At 38.7% G+C, this 26,678-nt stretch overlaps 1 protein-coding gene across 6 annotated transcripts in view; it reads right to left on the bottom strand.

Annotated features, from left to right (window-relative positions):
• Nucleotides 1–26,678, bottom strand: part of NFIA (nuclear factor I A) — a gene marked incomplete at its 3' end in the record, with an annotated part of 352,385 nt that overhangs the window by 144,175 nt on the left and 181,532 nt on the right. The gene's annotated exons all lie outside the window — the stretch shown is intronic.

The raw sequence follows: 26,678 nt of genomic DNA, 5'->3' as shown, positions 1-26,678 counted from the left end.
GGATTTGCTGATCTATGGAGTAACTCCTCCAGGACTCCCAGGCCAAAATGTGGGCCCTACCTGTTTGTGAGGTTGGGTGGTACCAGTGAAGAACCTCCTCAAATGAGATGATCCAGGGCCAACATCATTTTGTAGGTAACCCAATAATCAATAATGGTAAGCAGTAAAGAAGAGGTGGGTGGGAGAAAGCAGTCTAGAAACAACAGCTGAGGGAAAGGGACATACACCAAACCTTACAGTTTCTGTCCAAGAACAATTCCAGAGTTTGAGTGTGACAGGTGAAATGGCCAAAAGGCAGGCAGGCAGAGAGCAGAGAAGTGAGAGAAGCAAAAAGGTGGAATAATGAGTCCCTGAAAACAATCAGAAGACAGTTTCTTGCAAATAGAAACGGAGTCCTTTGGAGCCAAACTCTAGGTTTGAATCAGCTGTACCCCTCACAAACTGAGCCTCAAAGTCTTCAACTGCTCAATGGAATTAATACTGCCCATCTGAGGATTACATAGGAAAGCGGGCCCTGAAGAGATGATGGTTGTCCTGTGTTTCCATCACATTAGAGGAGCAGGTATCCCAGGGTTTGGCCCCAGGATGAGCAGAGGAAGGAATCCTGGTCAGTCCTCAAATGCTTGCACAGGGGCTTGTAAAAACTGTCTGCACTCTCAGATTATCTGCCTAAAAGGATATCAGATTTCCTGAGTCTACGTGTCACAGACACTACAGTGAAGGAGAGTCTGAAAGGTCTAACTTGCAACCTCTCTGATCCTTGTCTTGCTGTTTTCTGCTGTCCCTCAAAAATGCAGTGATCGCTGCAGGGCTAGCCAATGGCCATCTGTGTGTGATGGAGGCACCATAAGGTGCATCTTCCCTGATGCCTGTTGGGGCACAGTAATGAGTTACCTCAAGGTCATCCTCTGCCCTGCTACCCAGTTCCAAGAACTTCTGGTTCTTCCCTCCCTGCCACTGTGTCTCTTTCCCTCCTTCCTTCTAGGCTGCTTCTGGCTCTCTGTCTTAGCATCTCCTTCCCATTCTCCACCACATTTCCATTTCCACCTGCCTTCTTTCCCCTCCCCCTCTTAGGGGTCACTGCTCCTCACTCTCTGACACCCCCATACATTTTAACCTCCACAGTATCTCCACTCTTTCCCCCTAACTTTACACAATGCTATTTTTGTGTACAGTGGAAATTTTGGTAAAAAACCATGAAGTGTCAGACTTGAAAAGCCCATAGAAATCTACTTAAATTTCATTGTGGTAATAATGACAGTCATGACTAATATTTGATTCATATCCTTACTTAACCCCTGCTGTGAGACAAGCACTAACATGATTCCCATTTTCAGGTGAGACTAAGAGACCTGGGTAAAGTTGCTCAGTTACTAGTTGGAGACTGGAGACTACAAGTCCCAGTGCTTCCCTCACGGCTGTCCTCATTCTGCATATCAGGAAGGAAGCAAAGGCAGAGCCACCTTTCAGTTCTCTTTTTCCTTATTTATTCCTCATAGATTTGAGTGTTTCAGGGAACATTTGTATGTATTACGAAAAATATTTCTTGGGACACTGGGAATTTTCACCTCTCCAATCATACCAAGGACCAGCTCACAGACAGAGTGGCAGGAATTTAAGATCAACTTTGGCGTCTCTCCAATGGACCATCCTCACTGGCAAACTCACTGCCTCCCCAATAATCACTCCACAAAGTCCTGTGTTCCTAGGCAGATCCTTACAGTCCTATTGGAAAAACATCTCAACTCTGAACTTTTAATATTTTCTATCCTTTCCACAAACTTGTAGACCAGTAGTAGGTCTTTGAAAAGAATTCATACACTTATTTAAGCTGAAGATTTAACCAAAGGAATTTTAGGTTAAACATAATCATTGCTTAGCATGCTTTTGCTCTAGAGGCCAACCTCAAGTAAACTCAGAGTAGAGATAACATAGCTTAATGATGTCACCATGATCTCTTATCTAGATTACCACAGTAGTGCCCTAATTGCTTTCTGTTTCTTTGCCCTTGTCTCCTACAGTCTGCTCTCAACAGCGTAAGAACCTGTCTCTCCTATGCTCAAATCCTGCCAATGGCATCCATGCTACTGAGTGTGAGAGCCAGAGTCTTATGACAGTCTCAGTGGATCTCCGAGTGTGATCCTCGGAACAACAGCATCATCGTAACCTGCAACCTTGTTAGAAATGCAAACTTCTGAATCAGAAACTCTGGGGGGAGTGCCCAGCAATGTATGTTGTTTTTTTAAAAAAATTTTTAGTTTATTTGATTTTAGAAAAGTAGAAGAGGGGGAGAGGGGAAGATGGGGAGAGGGGGGAGGGGAGAGAGATGCATCAATTTGTTGTTTTGCTTATGTGCCCTGACTGGAGATCAAACCCACAACCTTGGCACAATGCATGTTTTAAAGTCTTTCAAGTGATTGTGATGCTGCCAAAGTTTGACATTTGCTGTCCTACATGTGCTGCCCCTCCTCCCTGGCTCTTTACCTGAGTCCCTCTCCTCCTGCTCTCCTCCTCACTCACTCCTTCCATCTACACTGGTCTTCCCCAGATATCTGTATGTCCCACTCCCTCACCTCCTTCAGGTCTTTGTTCAAACGTCAACTTCTCATTAACGTGTCTGCAGCTATCTTCTTTAAAACTCAAAACTACCCTGACTCCTTACTCTGCTTCCTTTCCTCATTTTTCCTCCACATCTCACCATCTGCATAGATTTTTCTGATATATATTTTAATTCTTTGTCTCCATTAACTACAGTGTAACCTCCTGGGGGCCAGGGGATTTAGGGGCTTTCTTCACTGATATATGCTGTGCAACTAGAAAGGGGTCTGACACAAAGGAAGTGCTCAATAAATATTTGTTGAATGTTGAAAGAAGGAATGATTGCATCATTCCTTAGTATCATCTGACTTGTACAATGTATTCAACTTCTCTGGGCCTCAGTTTCCTCATCAATAAAGAGAGGATTGAGCCCAGCTGGACGTGGCTCAGCAGTTGAGCGTCGACCTGGGATCCAGGCGATCGGGGTTCGATTCCTGGTCAGGGCACATGCCCGGGTTGCGGGCTAGGCAACCGATCAATGACTCTCTCATCATTAATGTTTCTCTCTCTCTCCCTCTCCTTTCTTCTCTCTGAAATCAATAAAGATATATTTAAAAAAAAAAAAAAAAAAGAGGATTGAGTAGGATGAAATGCCCACCCAGTGCTCAGCTCATTTTAGTCTCTCAATTAACCGTAGTACTTGTGATCATCAGAACAGAAAAACAACTTATTTCAATATCATTAGAACCAAGTGAAAAGTAATGGTTTGAACTTTTAAAGGCATTTTTAAAGTCTGGGAAACATTTGAGAGGGTCATGGGGACATGATAAGATAAAGATACTGAAGATACATTCCCCTTCATAGGAACGGGTTGTTGGGAAAAGGAATAATGGTCCTGGGCTGAAACTGCTTCCCCAAAAGGCAGCATTTTGATGAATTAAGAACAAAGGAATTATAACCATACAATTTAATTATCCTTCAAATACAAAATACATATTGAATAGAAAACACATTGAAAACCTAGGTCTGTCTGTGGATGTTTTTTCCAAAATATTGCAATAAAATGTTTGGGAACATCTAATAAAACTAATATGCAGCTGGATTTCCCTGCACCCAAACTAATTTGTGCTGATTACAAGATGGGTCACAAGGTCTGCGTGCTTTATTTTTAACGCATTCATTATAATTGTTACTATGGATGAAGACTAAACACAGAAAATAAAACATCCTGTTGGGGAATGATCTACCCCACACACACCACATGTTTTCTCTTCCATCCTTAGTCTAAGGGGGATTTCCACAAACACAAGATTCTTAGAAACCAAGCTTTCACTCGTCATTGCTGCCTATTCCTACTTAGTCACTGTCCTGGGACATCCCAGTTGCTCTCTGATGAAATAAATCTGAAGTTGCACATGAAAAAGTAACTGTGGCTAGGAATTAGGTATTTGGAGAACAGAATCCTCTTTTGTACTGTTAAACTTTTAACAGTTTAATAATCAAGACACACAGCTCAACAATTTGTTTACATTACCACGTTCCATATAGTTTCTATGATGAGCAAAGACTTTTCTAGAGTTCCCATCCCAAGTTATGTAGGACTAGGTGAAGATACAGGCACCAGCCCACACCTCTCTGCAATAAACAAACAAGGTCAAAGAGAAACTCTGATCACTGCAGTTGTCAAAACACACACCCACCTTCACACCTGCCATTTGATCTCATGTGCAAATAACCCTTTTGGCCCCAAAAGCAACAGTAGTGTGTCCACGTAATATTGTAAATGGGAAAGCTCTCTCTCAGAGGTGTGCTATGGATGAAACGCAGAGATAAGGTCACTGGGCCAGCCGTGACTGAGTCCTGCCATCAAGCACCTTAGGAAGCAGCCTTGGTGTTTGCTCTTGTAGGTTACATGGCTACGACAGGTCCTCCCCTGTCACTCCCCTTAAAAACCCAACGATCTTTCCATTCAAAGGAAGAGAAAGTGCTTCCAGACAAGAACCTAATAGCGATCATTTCTATTTGGAGGAGAATTCAATCAGAGTGTTCTCTCTCTCTCTTTCTCAAGTCTCTGCATTCTAAACCTCATTTGTCTTTAACCAACAACAGCCTCAATCCATTGCTAAAGGAATCTTCAAGCAATTGGGCTAATACTTGAGAGGGAATTTTTAAAAATACGTTTATAAATAGCCACAAGGGCAAATACCTGTTCTTCCCACACCCCAGCAATACATTCACTTTTTTTTTTTATTCATTCTTATGAAGTCTCAGTTTCTACCCTGTGAGGCTAATCTGCTTGTTTAGTCTGTAAAATATATGGATCCAGTCTGTAAACAAATAAAATAAATCAATGGGAACTGTCTATGGCCCAGTTTTAATAAAAAGTCTGGCTATGAGAAATATTTAAAATCATGTGAAGACAATGAGATCTACCTACTTCTACAGATTTTATAAAGATCACAATGTAAACTTCTGTAGCTTTTACACATTTCCTGGTGGATTAGAAGCAAGTTACTGCCATGGATCATTCGGGATTATTTTTGTTGAGTTACACATTTGCATTAGGTTCTCAGCTTCTAATTAGTGGAAGAACTAGAAAGAAGCTAACCTACCAACTCCTCTATTGTACCTCCTTCAGTAACACTGAATGCCACTATATTCTTCAGTGCCCACCTGAAGTTCTACATGAAAAAGTATCAGACCTAAGTGCCAGGAAAAGATTCCTTCCCTTGAGAAACTGGTATGTATCATCTCATAGGTAATGAGAATCATATAATTAATCATGCTTATTCCTCTTTTTCCTTTGGCTGCCAGGAGGTTCAGAAGCAAACTGATATCTCAATGTTATAAACTATGGTGAAAATATGAATCTTTGTTCAAACTATTTCTCCGATATTACCTTTCTATTTTAATTTATATATTTCTCAATTCTCATTTTTTACTTGTTTGTATTTCCCATTTTACTGTACTTATTCTTTGTAAGACACCGATCTTTATGAAATGGAGGTTTATGTATATACAAATGATATATACACAAAATATACACACACATATGTAAACTTGTTAATCAGAATGATTACAATTTTTATAGTGTATATTTATGGGAAAGAACTGTTATATTAAACAGAATAAAATTGGTCATACTGATTAGTCATCGTACAGAATTATTTTAACAGTGCAACAAATCTTTGTGAGCCATCAATATACAGAAAGACCTTATATCACACTTAATCGCATTTAATATAATATTAGTCTATCTAATACAAATGAGGATTTAGAGTTCTGGAATCTAATTTCTAAAAGGACTTAATTCTCAAAAATTTCAGACAGGTGTTAATTTTTAAAAATTCAATATGCCTAGTACTCAGGCTCCAGTGAAGTGGGTATAGATCTGTTTGAAAATCTTATAATTATACTTAGAAGAAGAGCTGCAAGATATTGTGTGAGATAATGCATAGGAAAGTGTTTTGTAAAACTCCAGGGTATAATACAAATGTTAGCTATTACTACTATTGTCCACGGCATATAAAATATGAGCATCAGAGGTGAACTGTATTTTACTGCTATGCATGGTAATAACTGTGGAAATAGCCATAACAAATAAGAAAAACACTTTTTAAAAGTCATCCTTAGTTCACGTGCATGCTGGGAGGGCAGGGCCTGCTCATGGACTTCGAGAGACATTTACTGGTGCTCTACAAAATAAGGAAATACTTGAGAACCCTCAGATATCTGAAAACTCTCTGATGTCGTGAGAGTGGGACTCACCATCTAATTTTAAAATATTCTTCGTATGAAACGGAAATAAAAACCAAAGAGATGAGAAATATTCTTAGTGAAGTTATTTGCTTGTTGGTTCCTTTCTTTCTGGTTATTAAATACAACCAAAGTATTCACTAATAATCCAGGAAGCACAGAACTGAGACGTCAGCCAGCTTATGTTCCAAACTGAGGTTAAAAACACAGCGTTGTAACACAAACACAGCTTATAAGGACAGCGTGTGCACCTACTGTTCCACCATTTAAACTTGGAGTAGCTGTACAAACAAGTCTATCTTGAGGAAACAGGCTGGGTGATTTTCCATTTGGACTGCTTGAGATTTCACCAAGAGCTTCAGACTTGCAGAAGTCTGTGTTGCCAGACATTTGCTTCAAATGCGTTATCTATAGTTCTCCCCATTAAGATTTCCCTTTAACGAGGATGCTTTTTTTAAAGGTTGAACTTTCAGTGAAAACTTTTCTTCTACAGATTAAATTAAAAAGAAAAATTAAAGAGGCAGTGGCCCCATTCAGGAACCTAAATTAAAACTCTTCTTTTCAGCAGCCTATGATAGAGCCAGAGCAGACTCCTAAACACTTGTGTCTTTTCAAAGTTCAGAAGAGAGTTCAAAAGATCAACAAGGAAGGTGAAATACCAATCAATGAAAAAGATCAAGATGCAAAACTGCTGTAAGGACAGTAAATGCTGACAGTGGTTTGAGAGATCTTTAGAGCCTTTGATACAGGATGGGAATCTATGAGAAGAGAAACTGCAGCACTTAGTACAGAGCCAGAGACTATCTTTTCTTTGCTTCTATAAATTCACTGGAACACTCAGGAATGAGTGTCAAGTGATGGAAGAGAACTATATTGCATAATTATTTTAGAAATGCATGAAAGTGCAATTTCATAAGCTTCAGGTCTCAAAATTTTCTAAATACCTGTTCTATAGTTACAAGTGAGCAGTCTTTTGGAGTGATTTTTATTGCAAAGGAAATAAGCAGGATCTTATTTGCAAATAAATCAACCACTTTGAACAGAGCAAAGTATGTTGTAAGTTATCAATAACTAAAGTCGAGTTCATTTAAGATGAGCAATGAGGCATCAAAATATCATTTAAAATTAGTAGTTTCTATCTTTTGAGCACTATGCATTATCTCATTTAAGACTCCTAACAGCCCAGCCGGGCGTGGCTCAGCGGTTGAGCATTGACCTAGGATCCAGGCGATCAGGGTTCAATTCCCGGTCAGGGCACATGCCCGGGTTTCGGGCTGCAGCCGATCAATGACTCTCTCATCATTGGTGTTTCTATCTCCTCTCTCCCTCTCCTTTCCTCTCTCTGAAATCAATAAAGATATATTTAAAAAAAAACACACAAAAAACAACAACAAAAGACTCCTAACAGCCATTAGGGAGGTACTATTATTATCTCCAATGTACAGAAAAGTAAATCAAGGCTCAGAGGGGTACAGTTACTTATCCGTGATCATAGCTAGTTAATGGCTAAGCTGAGCATGGCACCCAGTTTCCTAGGTTCCTGATTCAATGCCTTTTCCAGTACTCTGACTGGTTGAAGGATGGGGTGGGGTTGACTTAGATTCTGATGACACTGAGTCCACCAACATGTGTGAAGTGACAGCATCTTTGATGTTTGCTGCAAGGAGGGAAGGTTAAGACATGAATACCATCCTTGTACATGCTATGCCTTCCTGTCACCCCTCATTTTACTTTGAACAAGTCATACCAGGTGACTTGGCTACTTTCCAAGCTCACCATAAACTTTCAGACCACACAGTGCCTCTGGCGGCTATTTCATTGATTAGGAACATGCTTCTTCCTCCACCCTCCCCACTCTTCTCTGCTGGGTAAAATCTAACTTTCCACTCCCCATTTCTCAAGCCTGAACTGAAGCATCCCCTCTTCTCATTTTCAGAGCATTTTTTTTCACTAGTACAGCACTGAGCATTTTTACCTTGTGGTATTATGAGGAGCATACATGTCTATCACCTGCAGAAAAACATACATCTCCTAAAGGACTGCATCCAAAACATCTTTGTGTCATCCATGTATCTTAAACAGTGCCCTGAACACAGCAGGCACTCAATAAATGTTTCATGTATAGTTAAAATAGGAAATTCAGGTTCTACTACTACAACATTTCTAGCAAAGAAAGGACTATTCCCAAAGGAACTGGGGAGTACTTTTGCTTACTCTTTTTTTTAAAAAAGGATTTTTCAGACAGACTATCACTATTCCAAGAAGGTAATGGGGCTATTTTTCTGTTTAGGAGCCAGTGGTTTAAGTAATGTAAGCTATGGATCAGTGGGCTTGCAATGATGGGGCTGATCGAAAGACAATCACACTCAGCATTGCTGAGGTTAATGGCATTGCCTCTTCTAGAGGAAATATAAAAGTGGGAGAGAGGGAAGAGACCAATAAAAACATTTACACACATCTTTAATGGTATGCAGAGTAGAACCCACTTAAATGAATAGCAACTAATGAAAACATCTTGAAAAGAGAGTGATTTTTAGAGAATCCTTTTATCTACAGGTCCTACATGTGTAGAGCAAACCTTTTAAATGAATACAGGGTAAAAAAAGACTTAGACTAGTAATTGTTGTAAGTCATTGTGGTTCATATAACTTTCACCAGGCCAGTGAAATGAATGAACCATTTAACAAAGGAGGCTCTTCTCCAGCAATTTATGTCACATATGTCAGATTATAAGTAGGAACCTCCTCAGTAGGTACTACCGAGCAAAAACATGGTCATGGGAATGAATGAACCTTGCTCATTCTGCAGCACCTCTATATGGACACAGTCAAAGACTTTTCTGAAAAGGGGAGAAGAAAGAATTTGGTTCAACCAGAAAAATGCATAAGAAGGCAAGTGCACCATATCCCTCCCAATATATACTGGATGTTTTCTTTCTATGGAACTTACTATTTTCTTATTTCAAACGAGTTTTGATATCTTGAAGACATGAGTGTTTGGTGGGCGAAGATCACGAGTGGGTAGAAATGGAGGCTCAAAAGCAGAGATAAAAGTTGGAATCAAAAGGTGCTCAAAACTTCTTTCCAAAACCTTAACAATAATTTGTCAGGGAATTTAAATTCTACGTTTGGCATCTTTCAGACCAGTGGTTTAAAAAGAGGACACTAATATTTCCTTTTAAGACCACTAAATACACATAAGAATTACTGGAAACAACTGTATCCCTACAGCACTCACAGTCTAGTGAAATCTATCTATTTGCAAAAACAACAAACACACGGGATTAGAGCCTATTTTGTGTCTGAGCTGACTGCACCAGAAAAAAAAAAAAGTTTAAGTAGAAGCCAACTAAAAGTGGATCTAAATGTCATGTAGTAAATATGCTCAGTGCAAATAAGAACAAAGTCTGGGGATTCAGGGAGTTTAAGAATGAATAAACCTGAGAAAATTTAAGTCAAACATTGATAAACTCACATAGTCTAAAGATCCCTGCTGGAACATCATTATTAGAAATTGTGGGTTTCATTTATGTATTTGTTTAGGCTACAATGTCTGAATTTTGAAAAATTACTTGTATAATGAAAACTAAAACTCTGTAGACATTTCAAAATAAAAATCAAGTATTAAAAAATTATCTTGGAAAATTTTGAATTCCAGCTTAGTTTGGAATAGAGGGTGAAAGTAGTGCTACAGTAAACAAAGGAAAAATGCCTTTTGGGATCCTTAGGACTCTGTGGACTTGGGGGTGAAGTTGTGTGGCAAATGGTAAAATGTGCTGCCCATAAGAGTGGAGCATTCATTCCCCATGCAATAGTTCTGTAACCATGTTTACTTGAAAATGAAAGTTCAAAGAAAAAAAAAGTGGAGTGTTACTCAGTGGTCTCCTAGTATTTTTCAGGGGACCAGGGCCTGAAATGAAGGGCTTTCTGATGGCCTGAAATTATTACAATGTTAATTTTATATATGGCTTGATTGCCTATAAAGTGTTCTTCAGATATATTATCTCTTTATATCCTTACTAAATCCTTGGGAGTGAAGACCCATTTCATAGATGGGGAAGCTAAGGCATAGAGAGCTTAAGTACCTTTCTCAAGGTCAGTTACAGTTAGTTAGTGGGGAAGTCTAGGTATGAATGTTTTAAAAGCATTTCACAGCCAGGCAAATGACAAAGTCAAGGCTCTGACCCACATGTCCCATCCTTCTCATACCCATGCACCTATTAAAGCTCAAATTAGAGAACTACACTCTTTCAAAAAAGTTTCCTCCAATAAGAAAACTATCAAACTCATTACTTCTTCAAATTTTACCCATGTTCTTTACCCTATGAAGGTCATGAAAAGAGAAGAATGAGCAAGACAGACACCATGTCTTATATTTATGCTTTTCCAGAAAATATAGTTTAATATACTTGTTAAAATTATATGAGCTGGCCTTTCTTTTCAGACATATACTGGCTTAGATGCTCACAGAGAACCTGCTTTTATTTTATTCTTGTTTTCATTTGCTCTGTCAACCTCTCACAGCACAAAGGTCCTTTATGTCAAAGTCAGTTTTGCCTTGTAACATGCGTTTATCTCCCACTTTGACTAGTCACACCCAGCTGTGCCTCCTATAGAATTTTCTGTCGGAGTGCTGCACTTGGGAAAGCTGATGGCTGTGGGCCGATGAGGATGGTGGTGGTTGTGTAAGGGAAGGCTGTCTGATGTGAAGCCTGAAATCCTGCTAGTCCCAGCCGAGTCCCAGGGAAAAATCTCTCCTCCTTTACTGGCAGCTCACTTTGCATGCCTTACCACAAAACCGCCTTGCCGTGTCTGCAACCTGCAGGACTCCAGGCATCCCAGGCACCTGCCACAAGTTGCCAGGGGCTCGCCTTGGCCACATAAGCACTGAATATAGGAGGAGATACTCTGGGGACAACACACTCTGAACAGAGGTACACTGGACATGGACAACATCATTTGTAACCTTGCTGCATGCACACAACACCAGACAACAGGGATATCGTGAGGCACAAGACAGTCATTCGGTTCCACATTTATAACAGATGTTAATCGGCACACACTATGTGGGGGTCCTTTGCCAAGGAGGATGTGGTGAGTGCAAAAGGAAAAACAGCCCTTGCCTCTGTGGAGCTTACAATCCACTTGGTAATAACATTGGCCTTTGCAGACATTATTCAGAGTCACACAAATCAATGTAATATTAAAACTGTGATACTTTGACTCAAAATTCTGAACAAATGACTTTCAAATAAACGGTACAACTTGTTGGCAAATTAAGGAAATGAATACACTAGGCTTTCAAACAACTTTTCTATTTCAATTTATTTTAGGGGAGAAGCAGCAAGACTAAGAAAAGCAGCGTAATAATGTTGTAGGAAGAACGCCGGACCCAGGACTAGAGATCAAGGGTCCAGTTCTACCACGAATGCATGTACTCTTCGAGGCCCCTCACTCGACTTCTCTGGGCTTCAGCAGTCCTGTAACCAATGCCTGGAACGATGTCTGGCACAGCAGAGATTTCTACATAGATGCTGGTTGAACAAGTAAATGTAATATGTGAAGATATAAGGTGAGTATTTCTGTAGTTCACAACAAACATTAAGAAGTTGAAGTAAGAGTCAAGTAACATAGACTCATGGAACATCTCAGGCACAGAATGAAACTGCTCTAGTAAATAGTGTCAAAGTGGCTGAGTGGCAGCAGGAAAATGTGGGACTGTGACTACTTGCAACATTTTCTCATTGCCTCCCTCGGGCTTGATTTTATCATGTAAACTCAACAAATGGACTTTTTCTGATTCCAACCCAGTATGGGTAATACCTTGGCTAACAAATTCACTGGCGCCAGGCTATGCCTTCAATATTTACAAAATAAAAGGCAACTTCAGTTTTAGTTTTGAGCACATCATATTTTCACAGCTTGGAAATGTCATTCTCAGAGCAAGGACTTCTCACACGCACAGAATTCTGCCTCTAACTATTCCATAAATGCAAATATCCTTGACCAGGAAACCTTGAGCATCATGTTCTAAGAATGTTAGTGAGATTACATGAAGCTCTTTTTAACTGTATTAGTTTCCATCCAACATCTACTAAATTGAATTAGAGTAAAGTGGGGAAGGCCTGGGTTCGAAAGGTAGATGCCATCTCTCATTATGGATGCTTTCTATCTGTCAGCCAGTCAGTCAGCGAGCTTCCTTCCACGGAAAGCATGCCAGGTGACTGAATTACACATGATATGACTGGTGCAGGAAGACGGTGCCTTAGCCAAATCAAGCCTTACATGGTACAATGTTCTTCTTGCTTAGCAAGGACCTTGCATCTTCCCTCTCACACATACAGAAACTGCAAATCTCATTTATGATTTTATCAACAGTACCAGAATTCACTGATTAGGAAAACACACTGATGGTACATTTCTTATGAACAAAGGAGATCCCCCCAAGAACACAAATTTGCAAAACTCAAGGAAATAAGAAATATTTCTACACTCTTCTATATTTAGAACGAAACAAGAATGAGAAGAGGCTTGCAGAGGAGAGGGTGAAAGAGAGAGGAGAGGGCAATGGTGACATGGCACCGAGGCCTAAGGGTTTTTCAGAATAGAGTTCTTTAAAAACCAATGTGAAGTAGTTTGTGTGTTCTGAGACATAGCTAAGTGCTCCCTCCCCAACCCCGTTACCCTACAATTTCACCAAAGTCAGCTACTTACATAATTGCTATGCGTGCGTAATACAGAAATACAGAGAAGTGGCTGAACCCAACATCTGGGGCACCGGACATAGAAAAGAGCATTGTATAGCTTGGGAGAAGATCCATCAATTAAACTAATTCAGCAGGTGCACTAACCAAGAGCTAGAAGGGAACTTTAGCCTAAAAGCCTTTCTGGAAATCTTAGGAAATCCTGGGTAGACTTTGGATTTCCTCAGAGTGTGGAATGGGAGTTTTGAGCTAATTATCAGGGGCATACAGACCCTAGGTAACATCTAAGAACATACACACACACTTCAATATTTAGATCAAATATCAAATGAAGCTCTTCTATGAACACCCCTTACTCAACTATTGTTGCCCTTTGCATAGCTTTTATCACTTGTACCTACTTCCATCATGTGCCCCCAAACACTATCCAAATACCTTCAGGAGATCATAATCATATTTTATGGCAAATATCTGTTTAAATATCTGTCTCCCTTGCTAGAAATATGCACCTGATAAGCAATGGGTCTACATCTCACTTATCTTTATATCCCCATTGCCTAATACAAGGATTAGTGCATGTATCAATAAATATATGTATGACTAAGAAAGGATAAGTTGGGAGGAGGAAGAATTATGTATAATCACATGTTATAGATAATTGTATTTTACATATAAATATACATTTATATATTGTAGGTAATATAATTATATCATGTTATAATATTATATTATGCTCCCCCTTAAAAGACTTTAAACTCCTCAACTGGTGGTTACTGGGGAGAAATGGGAGAGATGTTGTTTAAGGGGACATACCTGCAACTAGTATTTAAATAAGTCCTGGAGACGCAATACACAGTACAGTAATTATAAACAACAAAACTGTATTATAAACATTAAACGTGCTAAGAGACTAGATCTTAATTGTGCCCACACTAGAAGAAATGATAATTATGTAAGGATATGGAGGTATTAGCTAACACTAAAATGGCAGTCATATTGCAATACAAATGTATCAAATCAATGTTATACACTTTAAATTTATACAATGTTATATATTAAATATATCTCAATTAAATAAAAGACTTTAAACTACTGAGCCCAAGATCTATGCATTCACTCATTTACTCATTCATTCAATCCAAAACATCTGTTGCGTTCCAGGTACTATGTTGAATACAACACAAATATTAGTTTCTGCCCTCAAGGAGTATACAGTCTAGAATAGTGGTCTCCTCAGGAAGACAAAGCAGTACTTCCTCTGCCACTCACTTGCTGTTGACCATGGACATGTGCTTCCACCCCCTGAACCTCATTTTCCTCATCTTCTACCTCTTAGAATTATGATGACAAATTAAGATAACATACCCAAATGATTTAAAGCATCTAGCACATAGTACTATTCAACCAAGGTCAGTTTTCTTGCCTCTCCTATTGCCGCACAGAAGAATCCACAAAGAAAAAGATCTGAACGTACAACTCAAATATTCTACTCAACTACGAATAATTAGGCTACCCAAACTTTGTTAAGATTTTGTGTTCCAAAAGTATGCTTTCTTAGTCAATTTACGTAGAGGAGGGCTGCCTGAGTTTTCTACTTTGAGCTGCTTTTCCCCACTGACCCTTGCTTTCAATTCTGCTCATATAGAATTGAGTGCAACAATATCGGTTGAAAGAATGAATAAAGGGATACGTTAGGGAGATGATGAGCAGCTCCTGGGCACAACAGGTCTTTACTGGCTTTTACTGGCACCTGCTTTTCTCTTCTCCCTCTCCTTTCCTAAGAGAAAGTTAAAGGCTATTACCTTATCTTTAATTTTTATTTATTGATTTTAGAAGGGGGGAGGGAAAAAGACAGAGACAGACAGATATCGATTTGTTGTTCCACTTATTTATGCATTCTTTGGTTGATTCTTGTATGTGCCCTGATGGGGGAGCAAACCTGCAGCCCTGGCGTATGGGGATGATACTCTAACCACTAAGCAATCCGGCCAGGGCATTAAAGGCTATTATTAACCACTGATCTATAGCAGAGACTTCTGTGTCTTGTCACCAACAAGGACATCTTGCAATATTTTTCTCTCATGGATCCTATTTCTCAAAGTATTTAACTTACCATCTCTATTAAATAATGAGTAATTCATCTCTTTTATTAAATGAATCAAAACTATAACTGCCACAGAGTCTCTGTAAGTGTAAGATAACCAGTGAGTTTACAACTACAGATGTAGCTCTATCTAGGAAAAATGCATAATTTCTTTTAGGGTTTTTTCTTTGTTCCCCTTTGAAGGACCACTAGTTAGAAACCACTGGACAAGACTGTGTGTTAGCATCTGCTGAGTTTTATATGTATTTCATACTGTTGATTTGCAAACCCACTACAACTCAAGGAACATGCATGTTCTGGGCACTGCTATGTTTAGAACTGGCTGATGCTCTGAAAACAAGGTGCCTCACTGACCCCCTTCTACCATTACGGATCCAAAGTTACAAGAATGCATTAAATAGAAAAGCTTTCAGTTTGGACAGCATTTGCAGTTTAAAAAGATAAACCTCTCTGTGGAGTTAACATGATCTGTGAATGTGGGACCTGCTAGGAATCAGATATCCTAATGAACTTTGTCTTGCTCACTTGAAATGGAGAATTAACTGGTTCTTTTAAATAATTCAGAAACCTAAAATCAAAGGGGTGAGGTGCAAATTCCTATTGTACTGCACAAAAAAATAGGGAATGGGAATAAACATTTTATGTTTTCAATAAAACTACATTCCTACATCTTTTCCAACTGAAATACTTTCAAATTCATTGGCAATCATTATTGTTTTATGCCATCCAACAAACATAATGGCATCTGGTATAAATACCTTAACTAATCTCATTTTATAACTTTCTACCTCTGGCAGAAAAATCAAATGAAAATTTCATCCACTGTTAAAAAGTATCCATTGTAGAGTCATATACTCATAGTACTTGAGACTATAGAAATAGGAGTAAAGAATGTTTGTAAGAAAAATAAGAGTGTACTTTTGCCATAACAATGTAATTTTTCCAAAAGAATTTAAAACAAGAAAAATATATGTTCTATGTTGCCCTCTAGCATATGGTTCATGTTCATGAGGCAGTGAGGTGGATAAAAGAGAAGGTGAGCTACACTTTATTTAGTATTTAATATGGATTGTTACAAGTTCTGGATACACACACACACACACATGTTAATATATTCATACATATAATCCACACGGAAATAGTCCTGTTAGTTCTGAGGGCAAAATTAAGCCTGTGGGTGCCTGAACAAGGCTGACACAGGTACCTGGGAGGATGAGATAAGGAATATAGGAAGAGATGACAATCCTAGATGACAGAAAGTGAGGAAGGAAAAGGAACTAACATTGTTTAAGCTCAAAACAAAACAGCACCAGAAACACATTTCCTGGGAAGGTGATGACATCCCACCTTATAAATAAGGAAACACAAGTCCAAGAGTTTAAATCACTTGCCCAAATTTACATAATCAATAAGTTACAGAACCAGAGTTTGAATACTATTCTTTCTATGGTTAAAACATTTAAATTCTGGAGTTCAAGTCTGAATATTCTTTGTGCCTTTCTTTGAGTACTCTGCCTTCTTTACTGTGGGCAAGCTATTTAAATTTTTTGTGTCTCAGTTTCCTCATCTGTAAAATGGGCACACTAATTGTACCTATCTCCACAAGATTGTTTTAGGACTAAGTAAGATCATAAATATAGGACTCTTAACACAGCACATTGCTAGGGTGGCCATAAAAATGAGTCACTCAGATCACTTGCTACAAGGAGCATAACTGCCTGACAACCCCAGCTGTCACCCCTCTGGTTCTACCACCATGTTTGTTCCAAGTCCACATCTCCTCCAGGTTCCCAGCCAGTGACTTAAGGGGGAGGATACTAATGCAGACCTATTCCTATGGAATCAAGAACTTTTATAAGAGGTGACTTTGGCTCAAAGACCCTCCATTGGCCTGTATGAAACTTTCTTAGAAGCTTAGTGATGTCTAGGATTCTTCCTACCCAATCCTCCTTCCTTCCCCCTCTCCATTCACAGGTACCTGATTAGTATGTGCAGTCCTGGTTCATGATAGTTCAACATGATGAGTTTTCAACCTCATGATGAGACAAAAGCAATACACATTCAGGAAAAACCATACTTCAAATTCTGAATTTGATCTTGTCCTAGACTGTCAATATGTGGATGGTATTCTCGTGATGCTGGGCAGCAGCAAGCAGCAGCTCCCAGCCAGCCATCCGATTACCAGGGTAAACAACTGATATTCTATAACGTAATCATCATGCAGATGATTCATTGTAATGCTTTTGCTCAATGTAAGCTAATGTGAGTGTTCTGAAAACATTTAAAGTAGGCTAAGCTTAGCTATCATGTTCAGTAGGTTAGGTTTTTTAAATGCATTTTCAACTTAAGATATTTTCAATTTACAATGGGTTCATCAGGACATTAATTCCACTGCAAGTCGAGGGGCATCTATATTGTGATCTGATGACTCTCCTAGCCTACTTTTGCTCCCTCCCCATAGTTCATAGGTTTTACCCCAGTAAATCCCTGCACATCTACTCACATTAAAGCTTATCCTTCTTGGAGGACCCAACTAACATACCAGCATACAAAAAATCCACAATGAATGTGAGCTATTATCACGATTATTATCACTAAAATCATTATTTTTGTCACTATTTGGCTTTGAAGCCCAAAAGAATTTAATCCTACTTTCTGAAATTGCTTTCCTTGAATCTTTTTTAAAGTAGGAGAGGTTCAAAGACCACACCACGTTTTTGTAACATGTTTAGACAAGTTTTGTCATACTTAGCAAAATAGTCCTCAATTACAAATGGAAACATATATATTCAGTTTCCCATATAGCACATGAAAACTATGGCACCTTCTGTTTCCAAGTCTATCTGATATGTTTTTTCTCTACTTCACCTTTGAATACGGAATTTCTCAGGCATTTATTATTTGAGTGATTTTCTACTTTCATCATCTTTCATGAGGCAAGCAGTCAGCCAATAATTGGATCTTGTGACAAGGTATACTTCCTTTGCATTTGCTTTCAAGAAGTAACTCACCTACTGTCTCAATGGCTTACTCAATTAATGTCTCACTAATTAAACTTATACACGTACTTGCATAGGTTGAGTGGCTCTCAACTACTGTATTGTACCTATTGACTGTGCCTTACAAGCAGCTCATTGTTCCAAGATAACTACTGGGCTAGGAACCAGCAGATGCGGCAGGAAAAGAATTTTAGCAGTCCAGTCATTCGAACTTTGTGGTACTCTTCCCAGGTTTCATTTTCAGTGAGTTAAATTCCAGTGGTTTGACCCTTTGTGATCAGTGGAATCATCACAGACTAATCAAACCTTTTCATATGCTGCTGTTACTCTTGCCCACATAACCTCCCTGGGAGTGTGTGGAGAATTAGGATGGGCTGCCAGATAAAATACAGGAGTTGGTTTAGATAAACAAGAAATACTTTCTTTGTTTAACTATCTCCCATGTAATACTAAAAAATGATTCATGGTTTACCTGAAATAAATTTAACTTGGTGTCTTGTATTTATTTGCTAAGTCTGGCAACTATCAGAGAGAAAAATCAAGCTTCATGGTAAATGTACTTGACACCTAGGGGCTTCCAAATGAAATGATGTCATGAGATAAGGGTTCAGCTGAAACCTAGCAGATTTAGACATCCATTAAATGAAAAAGGAATCATTTGCACGAATAGGTGTATGAAGTTAAATATGTCATGCAAGTGACTCAGCTTTTAGTAGACATGCATAAGGGCAAACCATTGTGGATACTAAACGATGTTGCCATGGCAGATGAGAGTCTTAATCTTTGACATTGTTATGAATTAGGCCTTTCAGTTTGTTCACTCCTGAACATCATAGGGGCTCAGGACATATTTACTATGACAAATGAGTAGATCTGGTATGAGCATTCCTCTGTAAAGCATATCGTGATTTATCAAGGATTTGCCAAGTCCTTTCCTTGGCCTACAAGGTCCAGCATAATCTGGCTTCCTGCTACCCCCCATCTCCAATTGCCCTCTTCTTCATTCATGCCCCTTAACCCACACTGACCCCCTTGCTGTTCCTCTAACATGTCTCCAAGCCTCTCCATTTACTGCTTCCTCCTCTTAACACAAAAGTTCCTAATATCTGCTTAGCTCCCTTCTTCAACCTCTCAGGTCTTAGCTCAAATGTCAGCATATCGGAAAGGCTTCCCTCACCACTCTGTAAAATAGCATCTATATCCTCCTCTGTTTATCCCCTTATCTTGTTTTATTTAATACTACTTGACATCTGACACATATATTAGTTAGTTCACAGTCTGCTCGCACCAGAAGGTAAGTGCCAAAAGAAGAGAGATTTTGTCTGCTTTGTTCAGGGCAGTGCCTGGTTCTTAAAATGCACTAAATATTTGCTGAACGAATGAAATGAATGAGTGAAATGAATGAATGAAGCCTTTTCCTTCTGAGGTGCTCAAGAACAGGATGTCTGATCCATCTCTGTATTCCTTCAATGTATCTAGTACATAGTCCAAATGCTCCCAGCAAATTCTTAAGATCTGTTGAATTACTTATGAGAAAATTGAGGTTCAAGTTTTTAAGTGACTTGGTCAACTGATTTTCCCTTAAATGCTCAGTGTCAAGCTTGTAATGGCAACTGTCCTTTGCTAATGTGACCTACTCAGAAGCTATGATTTGGCTTCTCTTTGTTCATCTCTTGAGTTTACAAATGCTGCTTGCTGAGAAGCTCTCTAGTTGCAAAATACATACAGAGATCTAAGAAAACGCTAACTTTCCTTCATGGAGAGATTGTTGGAAGCCTATTCCTATTTTGCTGGGCCTCTCCACAACATCCTTTGCATCTCTCTCTTTGGATATTCACTGTATGATGCCTGCGGATAAGGCATATGAGACTCCCTTGTTCCCTTTGCGTTAAAATGGACCCAGTATAGAAATGAACAACTGAGACAGGGTAGAGTCATCTGCAGTAAATACTACCCCTCCCCATACCTCTTTTTGTGATATCCCAGGGGATTTCCTGAACAACAAGCTAATGCCAAGGGAACAGAGTTGCCTGGAGCTGTGTAAAACCCAAAGAAAAGAAGGGCCTGGGGGCAGGTGGGGAAGCTGTAGGGAGAAAAGGTACCAAAAAACCTTGTGGCCACATGTATTTTTCCAGCAGACAACTAATCAATCTGTATTAGTGACTCCAAACTCCCAAATAAATTATTTTTATTATATTCAGTTTACTAATATTATCCACAAATGCATAATTCCTTCTAAAATATAATATACAGACTTTAAAAGAACAAATTCATGCTCAAGTGTCAAATCAGGCCCCATTATTCGTGGCAAGGAAAGCTCACACACTATTCCCTAACCAAACTAGCCTGCCTGACACTTCACCAAGCTTTTCATTGATGGAGAGGGGTGTGCAAGTGACCACTAGAAGGACATGGCAGGTCCTCCTAAGGATGTCTCTGTCAAAGGGTCCCATCAGAGTTGGTGCAGGCTTAGATCACAGGGAAAACAGAGCAATTGCAGATGTCACTATAGCCAAACACCAGGTGCACCTCCTACTGCACTGTGGTTTGATGACAGCTCTTCATTTAATCTTTTTTCTGAGCCCAATTCAAATACTATGTGAATTTTATTGTTTTGTATTTTTAGAATAGAGATCTATGGATAAATCTGCACAATCCCAAATAAAATATAAATAAGCAAGTAAAAATGCTTTTCAATTTGGAATGTTACATCCAATGAACACTCAAATGGTTGTCACTCCTGGGAAAAAAGTCAAAGGTACAAATAAATTTGAGGACCAGAAAGAAACCCTTTTTTTCCTTCTTTCTTCTGTAGCTATTTGTGTGTGAGGGGTTGGGGGGGCAAGGGAAGATGTCTGAAATAGACCACCCAGCCAGTACATTTTAGAATTTGGAAATCAGGGGAACAGAGTCTAAAACATTCCCTACTTTGGCTACTAGCCAACCACTTAAAGTCTATTCAGCTAGTTATCCTCTGTATGTAGACAATAAAATATCCATAATGTGTGAGGTAAAACTACTTCTTTAAAATGACTACAAATTGCCTCCCTATTTTTCAGTTGAAAAGGCACCTTAACTACGCTGGGTCCTGTGCAAAGCTCGGCACACTCTACGCTGCGGGATGCAAGTGGGGGAAGCCCCCAGCCTCACCTGGTACCTCATCCTTCATAAGGCAAGATCCAAGAATTTCCTTTGTCTGGAGGCATTTCTAAAGAGCCTCTCCAAACAACAGTAGGTCACATCTGCTAACAATATTTAAGAAAGTATAATTCACCTAGTCTCAGAGCGACATTTTAGATCAAACCAAACTCTAGTCCCTAGTTTCTTAAAAAAGAGAGACTACCTTCATTGCACTGCTAAAAATTCATCAGTCAGGATTTAATTAGACAGATCTGGAAAACAGAAGGCATTTAGGTTTTAATGTCTCCTTGAGTTGGGACCTTCACATTTTAGAATATTGATCATTACTGTTATGGCTGCTATTATGGTGGTCACTCTACTGTGTCTGTCCCTGCAGGGTTTTTAGAAAGAACACTGCAGAGAATAACTGTTGCTAGGTAATTGTAAAAGAAAATATGCAAATTATGAAATATTGATAAATTGTATTTATAAGTCAATGGTGCTAGAACACTCCTGCTTTCCCAATAAGATGCAACTGTAAGGCTCTGCTGCCTGCAAAATTCTTAAAAATGAACCAACTAAAAGGACACATTAATCAAAACAGTTCCTACAACAAGCAGTCCACACAGTAGGAACAGTTAATTCTTAGAGGCTGGAATTATGAATTTTATTTTGCCTTCCAATATGTACTAATATTGCAATATAATAGTACAATACAATATATATTTGAGGAGGTAGTGAAAAAAGGTTAAAGCAAAGGGCCTGCAATTTTTAAAGAGATATTATCAGATAAAAGAATGTTTATCCAAAAGAGAAACAGAAATTTATAGTTCTCTTATCTCATCCCCAAATTACAAAGTGAATCCTACATATAAACCTTAAATCAGGAAGTCAGTAGCTTGAAAGTTATTTTATACATATCTAAATACTCAAAATACTCACAGAAATGGTTAAATGATAACTAATGAGATAATGACAACCATTGTTAAAAAAGCACATTCCTTGTTCATCTAGCAACATTTAGCAGTGGTACCTATTTTAACAATGTAAGATAGGAATGATATGAATGAAGATGGTGAACATGGAAGCTAGATTTAACCAATACTCCAGGGTGATTTTCAAATTGGCAGGTAGAGCTGGAAATTTGCAAAATCTGGGGCAAGCATCATTTAAGATTAATGGCCTTCCAATGACTGCAAAGGGTTGATGCCACCAACATATGTGCAACTATCAGTGAAATGAGGAAGAACAAACATGATTAAACCTAAGAAAATAACCTAAATTTTTGCATTATAAGTATCACATTTTAAAAAGTCACTCAGATTAGGTTATTATTAGTAGTAGGCTATTCAGATGATGAGAGTTAGTAAATAGAAAAAAACGTGAACACAGCTTTTCTTTCTCTGGTAAGGGAATCCCACATTTTCCTTCTTTCTTTCTTTATTTTTTTATTTCTTTTTAGTTAAGGGTGCTTTCACGGGGAGTCTCAGTGGGAAATGTGCTTTCAGAGTGTCAATGTTGGACCATGCTATTCCCTCTGACACTGACTCAGGGTAGTCCTGCAGAAGTGAGCCTTGAATTAAGTAGGGGCTATCACATGAGCTGTTTCTTCATTAATGGCTTACCTGATGCACCACAGATTGCAAGCTTTGGGGACTGTTCAGAGACCCTGTAAATATTGAGCACAGACTTCAAAAGTTCTGTCCCATAAATACTTTTAACAGTAGCCAAAGAGCAGCATGGGAATTCACCAAGGTAGTTTGCATAGGTGTTCCAAGTCAAAGTCCAACAAACAAGACTTAAGACCTCCAAGAGCTCTTGAAAAGTCAAAAAGGGGGTTTCAGCAATATGCAAAAGGATTAAATAAGTGATACAGTCAGAGCTAAGAACTTTGTCAGGACTGCATTCCCTCTGGTAATCTAGCATAAGCTAACATGATGGTATTTCAAATACAAGTAACCCTTGAACAACTTGGGAGTTAGAGATGCCAACCCACTGTGCAGTCAAAATTTACATACAACTTTTAATTCCCCCAAAACTTAGATGTTCCTCAGTATCTGAGGAGGACTGGTTTCTGGGGCCCTGTGGATACCAAAATCCACAGGTGCTCATATCCCAGAATTAAAATGGTGTAGAACAATGCATACAGTCGGCCCTCCGCATCTGCACACTCCCAACTGCAGACTAAAAACAATACAGGTATTTATTGCGGAAAAAAAAAATCCAGGTCTAAGTGGATCCATGCAGTTCAAACCTGTATAGTCCAAGGGTCAACTGTATTTGATCACACCTGCTCACTGGGGTAAATTGGAAGCTGAGGCACAACTTGATCTACTGTGTCCATGAGTACCTAGCCCTGGCCTTGGCTCCCTAGCACTATTAATTGTATCTGTGTATGTATGTCCATATGTCTGTGTACAACTTTCCCCTACACTCAAATTACATTTTCACCTTCTCCAGGGTTTTATTTTATTTTTCCTTAAAAAACTCTTGGTAAATCAAACAGTAAGCAGACTCAAAAAAATATTTGGGGATAATGACAACCTATTCCTCCATTAATTAACTTTATTCACTAAGTAAATAAATATCAGGTACCTACTAAGTTTAAGCGACAGAGCTATGTGCTATACAAGATGTTTTTAAAAGGATTTGTCATGAGTCCTACCCTTAATCAGCTTATAGTTTTAAATAAGCCAGATTCTAATTGGTTTGAGCCAAGGAAAACCTCAGCTAAAATTGAAGACATCTAGGAGGAGTTGCCTCTTTCCAAAACCACCTTTTCTTGAGCACTCATTCTGAAGTTTCTATAAACCCTGAATCACCTTGGGTAGTTCTCAACTCCTGGGAGGTGGACAGAATGTGAGCACTAGAACTAAACAGTGAAAAAGATGTGGCACTGCGGGGATTATGGACAGATTTAAGTAGATTTATGGCTGATGTTTCAGAACAGAGTAGGTATCTACAGAAGATGGCTCTAAGTCTTGGTTTATTTCTGACACTATCCTGCTTCCAATCTCAGGCTCCCAGCTTTCGACCTCTCAAATATGTGTATTTATTACACATATGACAAGCTTTAACTGGATAGTAGTAATGGTTACCTTTCTTTGAGTCCTTACTATGAGGTAGGCATTAAGCTGTTTCATATGCATATTCTCATTTTAATACTCATGAGGTAGGCTCTTTTAGTATTCGTATTTTACTGATACAATAAAAAAACTAAGATTGGGGTCAAAGCTCATTCAAAGTCACTCAGGCATTATTTCATTTCAACTCAGGTCTGTTTGACTCTACAGGTAGAGTTTCAATCATTTATTATACCAATTTTGAGTTCAGAGATTCTGATATTTTATCTTTGGGCTTCAGATAATTCCTTCAAAATTCCCATCTAATACTCTAATTGGACAAAGATTTGTTTTCTTTTACAGTTGAGTCTTAAGGGAGTACAAAAAAAGAAAGCAAAAATTCCACAGGAAAAAAAAAAGAAAAAACCAGACTAGTTGGACAGGGAAGAAACAGCTGCATCCACTTTAGGTAAAGTTACATGGCCTACTTTATGGTTTTGGATGAAACAGCATGTTACCATTTGTCTATTCATTCTCCGTGGTTTACTAGAAAAATACCATTCGTTTCCCATTACCTTTCTCCTCAAGAGCTGGAATAAAAAGAATATTATTTCCCCTCGCATCTATACATAAAGACGGAGTAATGGGTTCCCACTCTATTTGAAGACCAGTCTGTCACTTCTTCCTCCAACAGGATTCTAAAAATTCTTAAGTTTTGTTGACACATTTATGACAGTTCCCTCTTTAAAAACAAAATGAAACAAACAAACAAACAAAAACCTTTCACAAACTCATGTTCTATAACCTGAGGTTATGGAAAAAGAAAGAACACTCGATCAAAGCAACCCCAGGAAGTTATCTAATGCATATAAATACCATGTCCTGAAATCTTCAATTATTTTCCTCTGGGAATTATGTCTTTAGGGAAGAGATAAAATCACTTTCCTCCAATAACTTCATCTGAGATTGACAAAAGACAGATAGAGGAAACTGAATAGGCTGATGTTTCCCTGGTCTCGGCTTCAGTTAGAATTCTCAGACAAAGCAACTTCTACTTCTTTTTCTTGAAATAAATAGAAATTAGAAACACTGGAATGTATAACTTTCTCTCCGAGATATTAATACTTTCTTTCTTTGAACTCACACGATCCCCCAAAATAGTATCATGAGTCCTTAAGGTGGCACCAAGTAATTTGGGGTTAAAAGCGAACTTGGCTAGTATCACCATGCCTTTGGCCGAAAAATCCAGGCTCAGTCCTGGTTGCTGTTTGGAATGGGAAGCGCACACAATGTCGGTATCACAGGCAGCTCCCGAAAGGCATGCCAGGCCTCTCATGCTCTCAATTTATATTTGCATGTGAACAGCTTGTCGGCCATTTTATGAAGACAGATGAAACGCAGGCCTGCGGGAGGGGCCGCCAGACCCAAATACGTGAACCACATACCCCTAACAGCCCAAGAAACTTTAAAAATGAAAATAAATAAAATGAGTATCTCTGAACACAACTTCAGGAAGATTATAAACATACTATATGAAAGAACAAAACATTTAAGGCACCACCACCTATAAGTCAAATAGGATATAAAGAATGAAACTAATCTATAAATATCACTCTTATAAATGTTAACGAGAAATAAGATGTAGCTATTTATGAAACTAAAAACAAGCCTTCAGCAGTCTCTCTCTCTTCTTTCTCTCTCTTCTTAATGCCTACTTTGAAAAGATGTTGACAGAAAATACCACCAAAATACCGGGACGGGAAGAGGAATAACCACATAGTCCATATTTAACGTTAGTGCCCAGCAATGCTATGAAGGATTTCCCAAGCTTGGGAAATGAAACCAATCCTGAAAAATTAGTGGCAGGATATCTAATGTGATAAGCTCAACCCTTCATCCCACATTACTGACATAATTCAGTTTATCTATCTATTCCAACAGATCAGAGATCCAAATGGAAAAATGTACAAACAACAAAAGGGAGAGAAACTCAGGAATGAGGTCATCCTACATAGATGAAAAACAAATACTGAACAACAGCCAACAACTTTTAAAGTATAAACTATAGAAATATGTACATATGATCTTACTTAATTTTCCACAGGTAGGTAATATTATAACCATACTATTTTAAAGAGGAGGAACAAATCTGTACCCTGAGAGTTAAATGACCCATTCAGTATTACAAAGGTAAGAAACAGTAGGGGCAGAATTTTAATGCAGGTCTGACACCACAGCCTGAGTTTTTAACCATAAAGCCGTATTCCCCTCACAGGCACCTCAAGGTCAAGTATTCCCATTAGAGCCTTCAGCTCTATCACTGAGGAAGAGCACTGTGGAACTCTATGAGGTGATATGTGTAAAAGTACACAATACAATGTTTATCATATGATAAG

This window comes from Miniopterus schreibersii (genome assembly GCF_964146895.1).
Source record: "Miniopterus schreibersii genome assembly, chromosome: 8".
NCBI classification, from domain to species: Eukaryota; Metazoa; Chordata; class Mammalia; order Chiroptera; family Miniopteridae; genus Miniopterus; species Miniopterus schreibersii.
Note: the sequence above shows the minus strand (reverse complement) of the source record. Positions and strands in the feature narration are given on the sequence as shown.